Genomic DNA, 19,768 nt, shown 5'->3' with positions numbered 1-19,768 from the left:
TTCTAGAATTTTGACAGTCATTTTATGTCCATTTAAACTGTGTCTGACTGACAATAAAAATAGTGTGAAATCCAGTTTTGGAAAATACGAGATCATTATGCGAAGTGTTCATTATTAATGTATTTGTACGTATTAGGCGTCGTGGATTCCAAGTATTTTTATTCCAGTCTTGTTTGTCAGTGAGAGCCGTCCAGTGGAGACGAGAGTTCAGAGTTGTCGTATGAGATGAGATGGAGTTTGTGAATCAGGTGATTGGAAGCCTATAAATGTTCCGGGATATGTGTAAGTCCGAGGAAGATTTTGTGTAATGTTTGGAATGGAAAGTAGAACTAGAGTATCCATGCCGGTATTCATTTGCGACGTGTACAATTAGTGTAGGGCATTTTGAAGTATTATCTATGTGCATTTTGTTGGTTAGAAATATCGTATTTGTTTAATTATGTCGGCAAAGTTAAAGGTTTCATTCTGAGAGGCCAGTCAGGCAGGACGAACAGATGTCTCATATCACTGCAGAGCGAGGGTCGGGGCTAAATGCCGTCAGCTGATAGGAGTTCGCAGCTCGAATAACGGACAGTGCAGAGAGTGTTACGCAATGACACGAGATTGCATTTCTTGGCAGGGGATAACGTTAAATCTTGGATCTAGTTGAAATTTTCATCCGGAAATAACGTGTGTGTTATTAGATACTGTAAATTTGTTTAGTTGAGATTGTAATGTACATTTGAGACCACGAACTTAGAGTACATGAGTAAGGTTAGCCAATTTCAGGGTTGTCCAAAATATAGAGCGATAGTAATGATGATTGTTTTGTTTGCGAGGGGCGCACGAAGCTTCACGGAAATTTTACGACAAGATATGACATTGTAATCGGTTTACCTTGCAAAGCGAGTTTCTTATGGTTTTGCACTTAATTATCAGGGTTATCCAAGTAGTAATAATGGTTAGTATTAAATTAAATTAAATTAAATTAAATTAAATTAAATTGTGATGTCACGAAACAAGATAAGTACTGGAAATAAGTGATGTAATTTTTTTCCAGTTACCGACGATATCCATCCAACATGGTTAAAAATGAATTACGTCAAGACTTGTGTAGGGACATGTGAAAGAAACCATTCGTCCGCGGAGATAGAATTTGTTGTTCATTAAGATTTCATTAAAACATCTAAATTTATTTAATTATTAAAATAAGTGGAAACGTATTTTGAAATAACTTTAAATCAAGCGAATGACTTGAAGATGCATTCTGGAAATCTTAGTTTGTTTTCTGGGGAATATGTAAATGTTAACGTAACGATTAAGGGGACATATCCGAAGGTAATGGATTTTACTGCCACAAGGTATTGTGAGCATTGTTGTTGTTGCGTTATTTAACTTTGATTGATTGAGCAGTAAATGTGCTGGGGTTAGTAAAGTGGAAACTTTGGTCATCAATCGATGTAACTTAAGTGTGTTTAGCTTTCAGCTTAGAAACTTGGATGGTCATGGGGTCATCAACCTCAGTAACTTGGAGTAGGGCCATATGCCACCGTAGAATCATTTTCCTTGGGGTCATCATCCACAATGACTTTAAAGTAACTTAGAAGTTTAGATGTCGGTTCATGACATAGTCGCAGGTCACATCGGTTCAATTAAGGGTCCATGCCGTATAACCACTGTGTGGCACACACCGATTGGACTGCCTCAGTTATATCCAGAGTTCGTGTTACGAGGACCGGACCATAAAGAATCACTATGACGGTACATGTAGTCTCACATAGAAGCCGAATCTAAGGATTTCCAGACTTTCTTTTCTTTAATTAATGATTGAGACAATGGTTTCTAATAAGGATGCCCATCAGGCAGTTATGTGAAAGGCTCACTCCAGTGTTCTGACCTTCTGTGTAAATGATTGTGGCGTCCAGTGGACACGATTGGATTCTAATCATACCGATGATAAAAATGATTAACTCTTCAGAGATTACTTGAATAAATAGGAATATTTTAAAACAGACTTTTCATTTGAGTAGATAGATTAGAATTACTGAACCCTACCTTTACCTAAGCCAGTGACGAAGAACCCGATACGACCCAAGAGACAGATCTCATGAACTTTTGCTGATAGGTAAGGAAGGTAGGTATCCTTCAGTATGGACCAAAGGGTTCAATATTGGTATAATTATTATATTGCATTTATTTTGAATTTATATTACAAACGGGTTTCTTTTTAAATATTTAATGTCCCCCATAATATTTTCTGTACAATGTAGTGGTAAGGAGAGGACCATGAGTCCTAATTTCGCCTTTACTAAAGGCTAATACATTTTTAAAAACCCACACATAATAGATTAAGATGATTGTTCGACTCCTTAGCAGAATGGTTAGCGTTACGTTTGATTGACAGGGATCCCGCGTTCGGTTTCCTGCCGGGTCGGGAGTTTCAGCCATGTTTGGCCGTCTTCCGGCTCGAGAAATGGGTGTTTGTGTTTGTCTCAATACAGTCTTGTTCATATACTGTACACACAACAAACTACGCTACTAACAGCCACCACCAAAGAAACACGTAATAGTTAATACATCTCTTCACATAGGTTTGGCGTCAGGAAAAGCATCCGGCCATAAATCAGGGCCAAGTCTACATGCTCGACACAGTTCGCATCCGTGACACCATTAGGATGTGAGAAAACTGGTTTAGTAATAATAATAATAATAATAATAATAATAATAATAATAATAATAATAATAATAATACATACATACATACATACATACATACATACATACATACATACGTTATTACTATAGACCGTTATGCCTTTCAGCGTTCAGTCTGCAAGCCTATGTGAATTTACTAAACGTCGCCACAATTCTCTATTTGCAACTAGTGCTGTGGCCTCATTTAGTAATATACCTCTTATCTTTAAATCGTTAGAGACTGAGTCTAACCATCGTTGGGTTGGTCTCCCTCTAGATCTCTTACCCTCCATAACAGAGTCCATTATTCTCCTAGGTAACCTATTCTCCTCCATTCGTCTCCCATGACACCACCACCGAAGCTTGTTTATGCGTACAGCTTCTTTCATCGAGTTCATTCCTAACGTAGCCCTTATTTCCTCGTTCCGAGTACCATCCTGCCATTGTTCTCACCTGTTTTTACCGGTAATCATTCTTGCTACTTTCCTGTCTGTTACTTCTAACATATGAATAAGATATCCCGAGTCCACCCAGCTTGTCCTCCCGTAAAGCAAAGTTGGTCTGGAAACAGACCGATGTAAAGATAATTTGGTCCGGGAGCTGACTTCCTTCTTACGAAAGACTGTTGATGGCAACTGCGAGCTCACTGTATTAGCTTTACTGCACCTTGATTCAATCTCACTTACTATATTACCATTCTAGGAGAGCAACACGTAAAATTATCTACCTGTTCCAGCTTTGTATCACCAATCTCACATTCCATTCTGCTGAATTTCTTACCTACTGACATCAATTTATTCTTCGAGAGGCTAATTTTCATACCATTACTCATTGCACATATTTTCAAGTTCCAAGATATTAGACTGCAGGCTTTCGCACGATCTGCCATTAAGACCAAGTCGTCAGCATAAGCCAGACTGCTTACTATATTTTCACCTAACTGAATCCCTCCTTGCCACGTTATACCTTTCAGAAGATGATCCATGTAAACTACGAACAACAAAGGCGAAAGATTACAGACTTGTCTAACCCCTGTAAGTACCCTGGACCAAGAATTCATTTTACCATCGATTCTAAATGCGGCCCAGTTGTCAACATAAATGCCTATGATTGATTTTAATAATATACCTTTCATTCCATAGCCCCCAGTATGGCGAACATCTTTTCCCTCGGTACCCTCTCACATTCTTTCTCTAGATCTACAAAACAAACACAACTGTCTATTCCTCTCGTAATATTTTTCAGTTACCTGACTCATACTGAAAATCTGATCTGACAGCACCTCTGTTGTCTGAAACTACACTGGTTTTCCTCTCCACCCCTGATCGCACCCTCCCTTCCAAGATGCCAGTGAATACTTTCTTTTTGCTACTGGCTTTACGTCGCACCGACACAGATAGGTCTTATGGCGACGAGTGTGAATACTTTGCCTGGTATACTAATCGATGAGATACCTCGATAGTTGTTGCAATCCTTCCTATTCCCCTGCTTATAGACAGGTGCAGTTATTGCTTTTGTCCAGTCTGAAGGTACCCTACCAACACTCCACGCTAATCTTGCTACTCTATGAAGCCATTTCATTCCTGCCTTCCCACTATACTTACCATTTCAGGTCTAATTTCATCTATTCATGCTGCTTTATGACAATGAAGTTTATTTACCCTCCTTTCCACTTCCTCAAGCGTAATTTCACCAACAACATTTTCTTCCTCCCCATGAGCTGGGTTGTTCGCGACACCACACGGAAGATTTCTTTTTACGTTGAGAAGATTTTCAAAATATTCACTCCACCTGTCCAGTGATTCCCTGGGATCTATTATGGGTTCACCTGAAAAACACTGTTCATTTCCTTTTTCCTTCCCTTCGAAAGATGCTCCATTACTGTCTAGAAAGGTTTCCCTGCTACTTGACCTAGCCCCTCCAGGTTATTAGCAAAATCTTCCCACGACTTCTTTTTGGATTCAACAAATATTTATTGCGCTCTGTTTCTTTCATCTGCGTACAATTCCCTGTCTGCATCGGCCCTTGTTTGGAGCCGTTTCTGATAAACCTTTCTTTACGTTTACAAGCTGCTCTCACTTCCACCATTCCACCAAGGTGTTCGCTTTTTCCCATCATTACACACAGTCGTTCCTAGGCATTATCCTGCTGTTTCTACTACAGCATCCCTGTATGCCACCGATTCTCTTTCTATATCCTGCACCTGCTTACTGACCACTGTTCGAAACTCCTCACTAATCATATCTATGTACTTTTAATTTCCTCGTCCTAGGGATTTTCTACCCTTATTCGTTTGCAGACATATTTCTCTTTCCTTATCCTAGGCATAGAGATACTTAGTTCACTACAGATCAGATAGTGGTCTGTATCATTGAAAAATCACCGAAGAACCGGTACATTCTTAACAGACTTCCTGAATTCGAAGCCGGTTAAGATCTAGTCTATTATGGATATTGTACCCCCAGCCTCCCGTATGTAGCAGTGAATAGCCATATGCTTGAAGAATGTAGCCTATTCGTAACTGCTAAACCCATATTAGAACAGAAGCCCAGCAAACGCTTCTCATTCCAATTAGCTTCCATATCTTCCCCAGATTTATCAATCACTATTTCGTATCCTTCAGTTCTATTTCCAACTCTCGCATTGAAATCGCCCATTAGCACTATCCTTGCTGTCGACCCTGACCACGATGTCACTCAATGCTTCATAAAACTTGTCAACTTCATCCTCATCTGCACCCTCACATAGTAAATACACTGAGACAATTCTTGTCCTAATTCCTCCAACTGCCAAATCTACCCACATCATTAGCTCATTGTCCGACTCGTTGGCTGAACGGTCAGCGTACTGGACTTCGGTTCAGAGGGTCCCGGGTTAGATTCTCGGCCAGGTCGGGGATTTTAACCTTAATTGGTTAATTCCAATGGCACGGGGGCTGGGTATATGTGTTGTCTTCATCATTATTTCATTAGCATCATGACGCCCAGGTCGCCTACGGGAGTCAAATAGAAAGACCTGCACCTGGCGAGCCGAACCCGTCCTGGGATATCCCGGCACTAAAAGCCATACGACATTTCATTTCATTTCATTAGCTCATTTACGTGTCTAAGAGAAACTATGTTGCGTGCGATAGTATTCCTGATCAACAGTCCTACCTCAGACTCTGCCCTTCCCTTTTTAACGCCCGTGAAGTACACTTTATAATCTCCTATCTCTTCCTCGTTATCTCCCCATACCCGAATATCACTTACTCCTAGTACATCCAGATGCATCCTCTTTGTTGACTGAGCCAGTTCTACTCTCTTTCTTCCATAAGCCCCATTAATATTGATAGCTCCCCATCGAATTCCATTTCGTTCCCCAAGTTGTTTCCAAGGAGTCCCTCGCCTGTCAAATGGGAGTGGGACTCCCTTACTCCCATATGTCCGAGACTTGCTTAAAATGTACTGAACTCGGTAAATTCATTAAGCAGGATGCTACCCTACTTACACATAGTCCAAGTGAGGATCTCTCCTCTAACGGGTTAGGGACCATCTGTGGATTGTATAGTCCTAGTCGCCTGATCATAAGGAGGGCCGCGACTCAGAATATGTCCGAGATGCCCACTCCCATTCCATAGCAACTGGTATCCTGACTCTCATGACAATTTACTAGGCCACTCAGCTATTGCCCATGGTTCACGAACGAGGACGTAACTACAGAAACACACAACATGAACCATATACATTTTTAACTATAATAGGATGGCAAAATAAATATTCGTTCTACGCTACGTAGAGCGCTGGGTTTCTCGGTCTAAGTCAGTCGATTCGTTCCCGATTCATTTCGATGATAATGGTACTTAAACAATCCGGCCTCATGTCTGCAGATTTACCTCGAGTTATGAACTCTTGCGGACACCCCAGTGATTATGGAAACCATAAAAGTACTTAATGGGACGTATAACTAATAGCTGGGCTGAGTTGCTCGAAACGGTAGAATGATGACCTTCTCAGCCAAAGCTGTCGATTTTGATCCCTACTCAGTCCTGTGATACTCGAAGGTGCTCAGATGTGTCAGCCTCCTGTCTGTAGATTTACTAGCACGTAAATAGAACTGCTGCTGGACAAAATTACGGCATGTCATAGTCCCTGAAATCCATAAAATTAGTGAGAGTAGTGCGACGCATGAATAACATTCAGTGATGAAATGAGTCACGTACAGTGGCCACAGAAAGTATTCGTACACCTATGGAAAGTGATAGAACATCATTACGACTTACGAGCTGAAGTCAGATTTATAAACGACATAACGACAGACATCAGATATACACGCTAAATATACAGATCGTTTAAAAATGTAACATGATCGGCACTACTGTATAGGTGGGCCGGCACAAGGTTGCACTTGACAGTTGTAAGTCATGTTGGCACCACTACAAAAATCAAATGAACGTCACCCGTCAATCAGAATCAACAATCTACTATTATTTATGTCAGATAGAGTTACGCATTTTATTCACGTTAATTCGTATTTAATTCCGTATAGTACTTATAATCTTTTATTTGCTTACATAAATATGAACATTTAAAAATGTTATAAGGTTTAAGGGAACCACAAAATAAATACGAACTATTTTTAATTTGATTGTTTTTGGCAATATGGGTAGTATGATGGTGCCATCTATAACTAGCTTGACTACCATATTGAAGTGTTGCCGTTTTGTCTGTCGCCGCTAGCACGTGGTCAGGTGTGATTCGCGTGTTTATGAAAGTTTTGATTTCATTGAGAGATAATTGTGAAATTTTATTTTAACGGATGCAGTGCGATGTCACGGAAACGGCAACATAGTCATAGAGCGTGAAGTGATAATTCTTTGCGCCGCGGAGTGTCCCTTAATAGTCAGGCATTAGAATTAGTGCGGAGAACTCGCGAGTTTTACGAGAGGGAGAGGAAATTCGTACGCTTGTATAGCCGTCTCTCTGTTCTTGCAGATCATGTTGTGGAACGCATATGTCAAACATTTGGGCTTTCAGAGTGTATTGTTATTCAGAGAGGTGCTCGCCTCCAAGAACAGACGTAAAAAGGGACTGGGGTACACAGCAATAGCGGAAACGGGGCTGATAATAGGGACGTGTTTCACAGCACTACGGGAAAGAAACCAATGAAGCTATTTCCTGTAACAGGAATTGTTTCCAGGCTGATGCAATATGAAGACACGAGTACGATTATTTCTGCTCAGTCCCTTCTGTCATCGTTAAGGACAATGCACCTTACCAAGACAAGACCCCTACTTCGAGCGCCCGTAAAGAACCGTTAGTGGATCGGCTGCAGTAAAGAAATATCCCAGCGCATATGTGTATGACTAAATTAATCGACGAGGAAAGGAACAAGGGCACGAGGTTATTAGTTTGCTGCCATACCACAGTCACTTCAACCTCACTGATTTGGTACCGGTATGGTATGGGGTGAAGTAAAACATAACGTACGCACTTATAACAAGTCCTTCACAATCACTGAAGTGGAAGGACTGTTCCGGGAGATTATTGCTCGAATGGATGCGGCTTTGTGGATGAAGAAAGTTAGCCATGTCGCAACATTCATTAACATTCATTAACATTATTCATAGCATCATCAATGACTATCAGGAGTTGATGATCTCTTACATGATCCTTGGCTTAGACGACGATGACAATGACAACAAAGGCGATGGTAATGATGGCAGTGGTCTGGAGGGTATCGAGCCTCTACATTTGTGAATCAGGTATGAAAATAAGGTTTCTGAATTTTCGTAAATTTTATAGATTTTACTTGAAACCTTTTGTGTTAGCATCGGTGTATATTATTCTAACATTTATTGGCGTATTTAAAGTGAAATTCTTGTCGGCCGATTTCTTTCGTATTTTCTAACATCGCGATAATAAGAACTTCGTAGTATAGCCTATTTATCTCGTATCATTTTGTGTGATGAATAATCGGTGAGTTGAAAGTTCGATTTTTGTCGGTGGATTTCATTTGTATTGCGTATCATCGCGATGACATTAAAAACATTTCTCCCATGTTTTTAAAAACTCACGTGTCGTGCAGTCAGCTGTGGTTTATAGGAAGGGGAGTTAGGGATTGGAATAACTTACCGAGGGAAATGTTCAATAAGTTTCCAATTTCATTGCGATCATTTAAGAAAAGGCTAGGAAAACAACAGATAGGGAATCTGCCACCTGGGCGACTGCCCTAAATGCAGATCAGTAGTGATTGATTGCTTGATTGATTGATTGATTGATTGATTGATTGATTGTTGCGGCGGCAAAATCGCTTCGTGCGCCATTGCAGTGTGACCAACATTGTGCTCAGCTGTCATGTGCAACCTTACGCCGGCCCACCTTTATACTGTATACAAACTGCAGATCGTGCCGCCAAGAAAGTATTCATACAGTGCGGGTGCACTGTCTTCGTGTTTAGTTAAATCAGTTGTCGCCACAGTTGTGCCTGCAGGATGGGTTGTTATCTTTTCAGTCATCACTGTGCTGTCGTTGCCGCAAGGTTATTTAGTATGGGGTGAAAACCAGAAGGGTGGCGTGCCAGATGCGACCGTGCCGCATGCGACTCGTGCCACTAGCGACCGCTTAATCTGTAACCGTGCCGGATGCGACCGCCAAATTATCATTTGATAAGTTGTGTCATCACCCAAGATAAGGTAAGCTAAACGAAGTGCAATGCCATTTCAGTAAGTCCTGTAAGCAGTTACTGCCCCTAATTTACATAACACTTCTGGGGGAAACTCATTTTACGACACGAAACATGGTGATGTGTTTACGTCTTTTCCCACCGGTCGAGTTGGCCATGCGGTTAGAGGCGCGCGGCCCTGAGCTTGCAACCGGGAGATAGTGGTTCGAATCCCACTGTCGGCAGCCCCGAAGATGGTTTTCCGTGGTTTCCCATTTTCATACCAGGCAAATGCCGGGGCTGTACTTTAAGACCAGGTCCGCTTCCTTCCCATTCCCATTCCTTGCCTGGTGCAGGTCTTTCTACCTTACTCCCTTGGGCGGCCTGCGTGTCTGGATGTGAGATTATGATAATGAAGTATGGAGAGATGAAACCCGATTTCGGCACGTAGCCTACTCCTCTCGAATAATACCAAGGGGTCTGCTCAATGCTTTACGTCGCCATCCGACGGCCGAATCACCATCGACAGCATCATATCCCCTCACTCCATTTGAACACTGCGAAAAGGTTTGGATTTGAATCCCGGCTTTTGGCATGAAATCTAGTGATTAGAAACTGTCTACCACCAACTTTCCTACCCTGCCGGTCAACATTCCGATGGTGATTATTTTTCATCCAGGCTAAGTGACTCAGACGGTTGAGATGCTGGTCTTCCGACTCCAACTTGGCAGGTTCGATCCTGGCTCAGTTCGGTGGTATTTGAACGTGCTCAAATACGTGAGCTTTGTGTCGGTGGACTTACTGGTACGTAAAATAACTCCTGCGGGACTAAATTCCAGCACCTCGGTGTCTCCTTAAACCACATAAGTAGTTACTGGGACGTAAAGCCAGCAACATTCTTATATTTTTCCTTCGACCAATGGCACTCGAATCTGCTAACAATGGTGTCAGACCTTTATTTTAGAAAAGACCAAGTTAGCTACTTATAAGCAATCTGCCACTTGGTGACAGCCCTTAATGCAGATCAATTATAAGTGATTGATGGGTCGCATGCGGCACGATGCTTATCCGCTCGGTCGCTATTGGCACGATAATGGCCGGGTCGCATCCGACACGGTCGCATCTGGCACGTAACCGAAAGAAGACGGAACTTTCATTGAGTCAACGAGATAATATAGTGTTACTGTGTAAGCAAGGTAAAAGTTATCGTCAAACTGGAAAACAGCTCGGCATTAGCTTTACTACGGTGAGTTCAATAGTTAAAAAATGCAAGCACAGCGGGCAAACAAAAAACAAACCCAGATCTGGTCGTCCAAAAGTGCTGACAATACGGGAGCGACGCAATATTGTGCATTCGGCAAGAAAGGAACCGTTCGGAAGTGCTACAGAACTCGCTTCAAGGCCCAACAAAACGGTGAGTGTGCAGACTGTACGGAATGTATTGCACAGTGCGAACCCGCGCAGTAGATGTTCACGAAAGAAGCCACTTATAAGTGAAAGAAATAGGCAGATGCGCCTACAGTTCGCGAAAGAGTATTGTGAAAAGGCAATGGAATTTTTGAACTCCATTATTTTTTCTGATGAAGCAAAGTTTACACAGTTTGGAACTGGTATGAGCAGGAAGATATGGCGGAAGCCAAACACCGAACGTGAATCTCAATACGTAATCCCCACGGTAAAATACGGAGAAGCGAGTGTTGTGGTTTGGGGCTGCATGGCTGCGAATAGAGTGGGAAACCTGGCATTTATTGATGGTATTATGGATGCCAGGATGTACATAGATGTGTTGCGCTATAATTTAAGCAGCAATGCACACAAGCTTCATCTGGAAGGAGTCTTCCACTTCCAACGGGACAATGATCCTAAGCATTGTGCCAAGATAACCAGTGAATGGTTGTTGTACAACGCCCCAAAAAGACTTCTCACTCCACCGCAGAGTCCAGGTCTCAATCCCATAGAGAACCTGTGGGACCATCTGGGCAAAGACGTGCAAAAACACCATCCTACTAGTAAAGAACATTTTAAGGAGATACCTTCAGATGCACGGTCCAACATATCTGAAACGTACATCAAACGTTTAGTTAACTCAATGGCAGACATCTGGAACAGATAATCAAATATAAAGGCATGCATACAAATTATTAAGACTGTATTTGTACAAAGACTTCGGACAGTGTTTGAATTATCTAGTAGTGTACGAATACTTTTTGTTGTGTTAAAAGACGAGTTTATTTGTTTATTACGTTGAGCGCTGTAAATCTCATAGCAAATGTACAGCTAGGTGTCTTTTCTTTATGCATATGTCTCACTGGATGTGTTTATATTACTTCATGGTGCTTAATATACAGGGTATATATTAAAACGTTGGTGTACGAATACTTTCTGTGGCTACTGTAACTACAGTAACTTTAATTCTGAATCAGAAATTAATGTTAATGCGGAATCTTCTTCAGTGTAAATTACTCGAAAATAACTTTTCTAGAATACAAAATGCTCCCTACGCAATACTTGTAATCTGAATGCGTTAAATATGGCACGCCTGTGTACTCATATAACATTCTTAATTTGTATTATCGATAACAATTTCAATAATAGTTTGTACCCCTCAGAAATATTCTGTGCTAAAGTATGAATAAAATACATTTTTATGATTAATAAAAGTGTTGAAAACTTTTGAAGTAACGCACTGAAAGCAGAAAAAATAAAACAATTTATTTCTTTAATTTCTGTAACCTGTATACATACTCAAAATAATGAAACAGAAGTTGTTGCATCTAGAGAATCTAATAATAATAATTAAATGTTATTTGCTTTACGTCCCACTAAGTACTTTTACGATCTCCGGAGACGCCGAGGTGCCGGAATTTAATCCCGCAGGAGTTCTTTTACGTGCCAGTAAATCTACCTACACGAGGCTGTCGTATTTCAGCACCTTCAAATACCACCGGAGTGAGCCAGGATCGAACCTGCCAAGTTGGGGTTAGAAGGCCAGCGCCTTTTAACCGCCTGGGCCACTCAGCCCGGCTCTAGAGAATCTTGAAAACGAAACAATTTATTTCAATGTCGCGATTTAGGTAATATTTATTCTCTTGAGGCAAAATCTTAACGCTGTATTAATTAGAGCCGTAGAATCAACAGGGCAACCACAGTTATCCTTTACTTTTTACGGACTTTTTAAAAGTTTGATAATTTAATTATGCTTTCTTATGCAATTAATCGTATGCATAAAAATGAGATTTTTAAATGAGAAGATAAATTATGTTATACTCACAGTTTTCACTTTCAACGATTCTAAATAAACGCAAAATCTCTGTTAAAGTTAAGTCAAAGTAAGTAGTTCTGTACCAGCAATACAGTTTTTAAACACAATTTGCTGTGCATTATTGTTAATATTTATCTTCATCTTCATTGTCCGACTCGTTGGCTGAATGGTCAGCGTACTGGCCTTCGGTTCAGAGGGTCCCGGGTTCGATTCACGGCCGGGTCGGGGATTTTAACCTTAATTGGTTAATTCCAATGGCACGGGGGCTGAGTGTATGTGTTGTCTTCATCATCATTTCATCCTCATCACGACGCGCAGGTCGCCTGCGGGAGACAAATAGAAAGACCTGCACCTGGCGAGCCGAACCCGTCCTTGGAAATCCCGGCACTAAAAGCCATACGACATTTCATTTCATTTTTTTTCATCTTCATTGTTGAGGTGTTGATTGTAAGCAAATCATATATGAGCATCTACATTTTCCTCCGTCAGAAGGGTTATACGAGATTCAAATTCCAGCTGAGAGTTCAGAAAATTCTTTCTACCGAGGCATCAAGTGGAGGAACTGTTACAGCATACATTGCCAGTTGACTTAAGATTTTTTTTTAAAGGGACGATACTGACGAAAATACTATTCTCTCATCGTTCAAACTGACCCGATACATTAAACCTTCAGCTGGGCACAAGAACGATATTTCTTCCGTATTATGCTTTTATTTTTTGAAATTATGCTTTATTACGCTTTGAAAACCTGCATTTTACCTGGCCTGTGGTTGCCCACAATATCAAATATTGGCCATGTGGAAATATGCATTTTATTCTTTGTGGTTACTCTAGTAATATACTAATAAATAGAACAAACATTACAGATTATATGAATTTTAGTATGATCTCCCACTAAATGCTGTTACTATACTTTGTCATTTGAGAACTTGAGATGATATGATAGATGGATATAGACTGCATTTCCCCCAGAGTCTGTGACATTACATTTCCGCTAAAACAAGCTATTTACAATACACAGTCAGTACGGACAGATCCGACTCGTTGGCTGAATGGTCAGCGTACTGGCCTTCGGTTCAGAGGGTCCCGGGTTCGATTCCCGGCCGGGTCGCGGATTTTAATCGCTTCTGATTAATTCTTCTGGCTCGGGGACTGGGTGTTTGTGTCCGTCCCAACACTCTCCTCTTCATATTCAGACAACACACTACACTACCAACCACCACAGAAACACGCAATAGTGATCACATCCCTCCATATAGGGTTGGCGTCAGGAAGGGCATCCGTCCGTAAAACAGGGCCAGATCCACATGTGCGACGCAGTTCGCACCCGTGACCCCACAGGTGTGGGAAAAGCGGTAGGAAAAGAAGAAAGAAGAAGAAGTCAGTACGGACAGATGGTGACTACATCTCAGCGCCTCACAAAGTTGCAGTCTATTTCACTTTGGTGCCTAAAGAATTTGTCGCGGGAACACCACTTATTGCGGATTAACACGCGAGAGACTGTGAGCCACATTCGCTTGTTGATGAGGAGCTAAGACCTTCTGGATCCAGGTCATGTAACAAAAGTGCACGGCCACTTGTGGTTGCGAAACTCTGACAAGCGTGTGCAATTAATTTGTACCGTCAGCGTCACAACTCGTCAGTCACTCATAGCAATACGGCGTCTCATCAGTCACTCATAGCAATACGGCGATCAATAACGGTATCAGAGTATTCGCTTTATTAAACATTTCCCGATAACATGGTGTACATTCCGTGATAAAGATTTGATCATGCAGTCTCTCTATCAGGAATATTGAAGTTCACAATCCTGTCACTACTTCTATGCGAATAGAAATAAAATAAACTACCAGTGGCGTATACTGAGGGCTACCAAGGCTATCAGCGAAGCCCAAACCTCAATTGAGAATGACGGGAAGTCTAAAGCAAATTATAACGTAGGCATCTGACACATTGTTCCATTTACAAAAAATGAAAGCAGTGAGAATTTATAATTCCACCTTTACAATACTGTAACTGTCTTTATTACTTGTTTAGTTATTAGTTGCTTTACGTCGCACCGACACAGATACGTCTTATGGCGACGATGGGACAGGAAAGGGCTAGGAGTGGGAAGGAAGCGGCCGTGGCCTTAATTAAGGTATAGCCCTAGCATTTGCCTGATGTGAAAATTGGAAACCACGGAAAACCATTTTCAGGGCTGCCGACAGTCGGGTTCGAACCTACTATCTACCGAATACTGGATACTGGCCGTACTTAAGCGACTGCAGCTATCGAGCTCGGTGCACGCATTACTGAGAGCAAGGCGTAAGAGACTGATATTGCAGCCTAGACTCTCGTCCCTCTCCCCTCGACTCAACTCACGCGGGTTCGTGGCATGCTGCTGTATATCAGTCAGAAGCGGTGACTGGGAGGTGGGGGGGGGGGGTGCATACATGTGCTAGGCTTCGGTCCGTCAGATCGCCACAGCTACCTATCAACCATGTGTTATACTCATCTTATATACTGTACTTCCTCACCTCATACTTCTGACTTAATTATATCGATAACACAGTGCTGGTATTTAACTCCCGTTTTACTTCTACATACTTGTAAGAAGACACTGCAGGGCTGCTGTTATAGGAGCAATGCAGTTTTCTTTTTATTGGTAGATCTGCTAAAATGAAATGCGATCATTCAGGTTTAGTGTTCTCTTTAGTTGGTTGGAATCAACCCGTGATCATGGATCGGACACCACCACTGATCTCCCGAAGAACGATGTGTAAAACCGCTGTAAAATTCAACATTTAATAATAATAATAAGTTAAATATGTATATATGGAACCACGCATCGCTTGGAAGTTTCAAATGGATTACGACACATCAGAAAACTGACACGCCACGCAGTCACACCCATCCCATTGAAATTTTGATGGTTCGCAATGGCTGAATTCCAGAATTTAAGGCCGACATTTATTAATTCGACACTGAGACTAAAATCTAGCGTTCTGTGAAACTTTAATATAAACAGGGTATCCTGTGTTAGTTTACTGTCATTGTATTATACTTGATAGACACTAACTCTCAAATCTCTTGTGATGTGTTATACAAATATATTTAAATCCACAATCTTGTCTTGTTTACGATGCGTATTTAAAATAATGTTTTATAATGAATTAAAATGCCTTAATAATTTGCCAGGTAATCATATTTTTTAAACTTATGGTTTAGGATATTTTTGTCGGGGTTATATTGAACGTTTAGCCACGAGTGAGGGGTAGAATCTGATAATAGTTTGAGAACCTCTGAATTAGGAGTTTTGGTGGGGAGGGAGGAGAAAGAAGGTAACAGTTCAAGGCATAAACGTGCTTTATTCTTGATCGTTTCTCCTTTTCTCTCCACTCCCTTTATTCAACGACTGGATTTCAATTTCAGTGCGGTGACCCCTTCTTTTGCGACCCCTTCCGATTATATTACAGCATGCTATATATATATGACGCACCAATCTTGGCATTCATACTACGAATGACTTTCATTCCGGTCTCATTTTCGTTATTGCGTTGCCTTCCAATTTTTGCTCTCGCTTACTACCTCAAATTGTGGTCATAAATCACTTATTTCCACGAGGTTGAATTAGCTTCCGTCGAAGATGTAAGATACTTCATCAGTTGAATGGTACTTTGAGAGGAAGAAATGCTGAATTTATTACACGAATATTACACTATATGTTGTGCACTTTCTAATATGTTGTCGGGTTGTCGCATGCCCGACAGAGGAATAATAATAATAATAATAATAATAATAATAATAATAATAATAATAATAATAATAATAATAATAATATGCTGTTTAAGAAAGAATAGTCATTCTGACAAGCTTTTCAAAGCTTTACTTTTAATAAGAGGAAAGCATATAAAGTTTTATTAACTCGCTTTATTTTACTTAAAATGTGCTAGTTGAGACTGTAGTTTTCCACACAACATGACAATTCTCGAGAGCTGATATATGAGTCGAGTAAAAAAACACCTCAATTAACGAGTTGAATGCGTATCTTCCTATATGGAAAACAGTTTCATTTAGAGTATAACGTAAGTAAAAAACAATCATTGGTATCTCTGGAGAAAAATACCCATGCAAACGAAGTATCGGAGTTTTCAGCTCCCCTTTTGTTATGAGTGGTAGGCAATTAAATAGAGATATAATGGCGGTAAGGAGGGAATACCTAGCTCAGTATTTGATCAAGGCAGAAAGAGAGGAAATGAAACATATCAGCCTGCAGAATATTCTCAAATACCTTTGGTAAATAACGCTGGATTTGTTGGAAACAGTTACTAGAGGCGTACACACATATACACGGAAACCATTTCACAAGACTACAGTTCAATCCTAATTTCCTAGTATTAGCTTGCAGTCGAATGATGTCAAAATATCAGATCAGGAAATTAAATCTGAAAAGAAGTCGGTAAGTATTGTTACTTGTGTAGCAAGTCAACAGTCAACAGTCAATGATGACAGAATTAAGACCTAGGTCATACATAATCACGAAAACGGTTGCTAATATGAGAACAGACAGACAGACAGACAGACAGACAGACAGACAGACAGACAGACAGACAGAAAGACAGACAGACAGACAGACAGACAGACAGACAGACAGACAGACAGACAGACAGACAGACAGACAGACAGACAGACAGACAGACAGACAGACAGACAGACAGACAGACAGACAGACAGACAGACAGACAGACAGACAGAAAAACGAGAGGAGGGTACTGGATATTAGAAGATAAAAGCTGTTTCTAATGAAATCGATGGATGGAGTTGTGCGTATAGACCTACAATATTTCGATAGTGGGTTCATATGAAGTGAATGGAGGAGGTTAGGATACCTGGGAGAATAATGGACTCTTTCATGAAAAGTAAGAGAAGCAGAGATACACCAAAATGACTATGAAAGTTGTCCCATGGGAGTTGTTTTAGGTACCAGTAATTCTACCGGTTATCGTCGCCATAAGACCTATCTGTGTCGGTGCGACGTAAAGCCCCTAGCAAAAAAAAAAAAAATTCTACCGGTACGGGGCTAGCGTATTTGAGCATCTTCGAATACCACCCGCCAACTTGGTCTCAGGAAGTCGGCGCTCTATCGTCAGAACCACTCATTCACCGCAGACAAATGTCGAATACGTGCTCCATCCACTCCAGTCCGTGTGCTCCAGATTCGAATTCGGGTGCAGAGTTTAAGCAGGACTGATGTATGATAACATGAAGTTTATAACTTAAATTTCCGGCCAAGACTTAAATTTATTGAGGCTGGGTGTTCGACTGATCTCGCATTAACGTGGTAAAGTTGCGTTAGAAAAGACCCGTTATGACTAAAAGGAATCAATTAATGTATTAAATAAATAAATTTGGTATCAGAGGAACTAAGAATGCTTATCTACATATGTCCTTGTCGGATTGACTGACCGAAGCGAAGTAAGCTAAGCACTAAGAAAAAAGATCAATCAATCAATCAATCAATCAATCAATCAATCAATCAATCAATCAATCAATCAATCAATCAATCAATCAATCAATCAATCAATCAATCAATCAATCAATCAATCAATCAATCAATCAATCAATCAATCAATCAATCAATCAATCAATCAATCAATCATGGTATATATCGTACTCACCTCTTAACACATCGAAAATATAATTATCTTCTCGTGCACAATATATAGGAGCATGGCGTCCTTGATCTAAACAACGATAACATGTGATGATACGGCGATCATGCAAATAAGAAAAGAAATGAAACGCATGAGTCGCAGGAAAGAAGCTTTATCCGTTTCTTTCACTGTATATCAGAGAAAGAGAACATCCATTTTATAAATAAACAATTTGCATTTGTAGTTATCATTGTAACAGACACAAAACAAAAATCAAAGATACACCAATAAATATTAATAAACTTGGGACATAAACTATTAAACAAATCGCTGAATGCTCTGATTCCAAGGAACATTTTTGTTTCAAAATTATAGGAGAGCTACTTTTTGTAACTCATACAATTACATGATATATACAAATACCATTACCATACTACACCAAAAACTGAGCTGAAGAAAGTCCCTCCACCGCAAGTGTAACAGAAGGCAACTATTGTGCATAATACCAATTGTTCGAGTTGTATCGTACGACTGCGATGGGCAATTACCAAAGCGATGCTGAAGCAAATATATATGTTAGGTAACACATTTGTAACTTGAAAAAAATAATTGGATTGCTGCTTTTTGATTGAGAAGGTTTCTCGAAATCCTGTGCGAAATATTCTCTGTTGCTTGTGAGTGATGCTTCTGAATTTCTATAAACTTGTCTAAAAACCTTAACATCCTCTCTACAACGAGTCTGACTTTTGTAAAATAAACTGAAATTGTAATAAATTATTGAATGTTTACATCCGTGACATAGTGATATCAATTCCGTGAAGTGTTTTATTTTGGGAATGACTGCTGCCGAAAGGAATTACTCTAAATTAATTAATTACGAAACAATAATGTAACTAAACAATGCAATGACATTTCTTCTCAAACTTTACTGTACATATTCATTCAATATTTGTAAGAATGGTAAGACATTCTTAATTAAAAACCCAGTCTTTGATTTAGGGACACGAGTATACGATATTTCAGATTGGAAACCACTCCTAGAATAGTGGTATGAACATATTGTTGTTAAAAAAAGTCATTTTCCTGAAAACATCGTAGGTAGAATACGTTTTATAACAATGAAACGACACAAACACTTAAATAAGATATTTTATGAATTGTATTTTACCAACCGAATTTTCTCACTCAGTGGCCGACCTTAGATGTTCGGCCCCTTTAAACAACAAGCATATTTTCTCACTCAAATTTCACTTACCCCACATATCAACTAAGTTATTAAGGGATTAAGCGTGGGAGTTAACGTTTTATTCATATTAAGTAAATATTTACAATGTGTTTATATGTATTACAGTCATCTTCTATTAGTTTATTATAATAGATAATTATTTTTGCCTCAACAGCGTTTAAAATGTTTCTATACCTAGATGAAATAGTCTTTTCTTCACACCCTGAAGTTAAACTTAACAATGTTTTAAGGTTAGTATGGCCACGGGGAATACATGAATGCGCTACAATGCTGACGGAGTGTCACTTCTGGTCAAGTAAGTCCTCCGGA

The 19,768-nt window shown here is 40.2% G+C and overlaps 1 protein-coding gene across 2 annotated transcripts in view; it reads right to left on the bottom strand.

The window, feature by feature from the left end:
• The window catches only part of LOC136857751 (GRAM domain-containing protein 2B), a 1,093,462-nt gene that overhangs the window by 591,214 nt on the left and 482,480 nt on the right, over window positions 1-19,768 (bottom strand). The window lies entirely within an intron of this gene.

This window comes from Anabrus simplex, chromosome 1 (genome assembly GCF_040414725.1).
Source record: "Anabrus simplex isolate iqAnaSimp1 chromosome 1, ASM4041472v1, whole genome shotgun sequence".
NCBI lineage: Eukaryota > Metazoa > Arthropoda > Insecta > Orthoptera > Tettigoniidae > Anabrus > Anabrus simplex.
The sequence above is the reverse complement of the archived record's forward strand: the minus strand, read 5'-3'. Positions and strand labels throughout refer to the sequence as shown.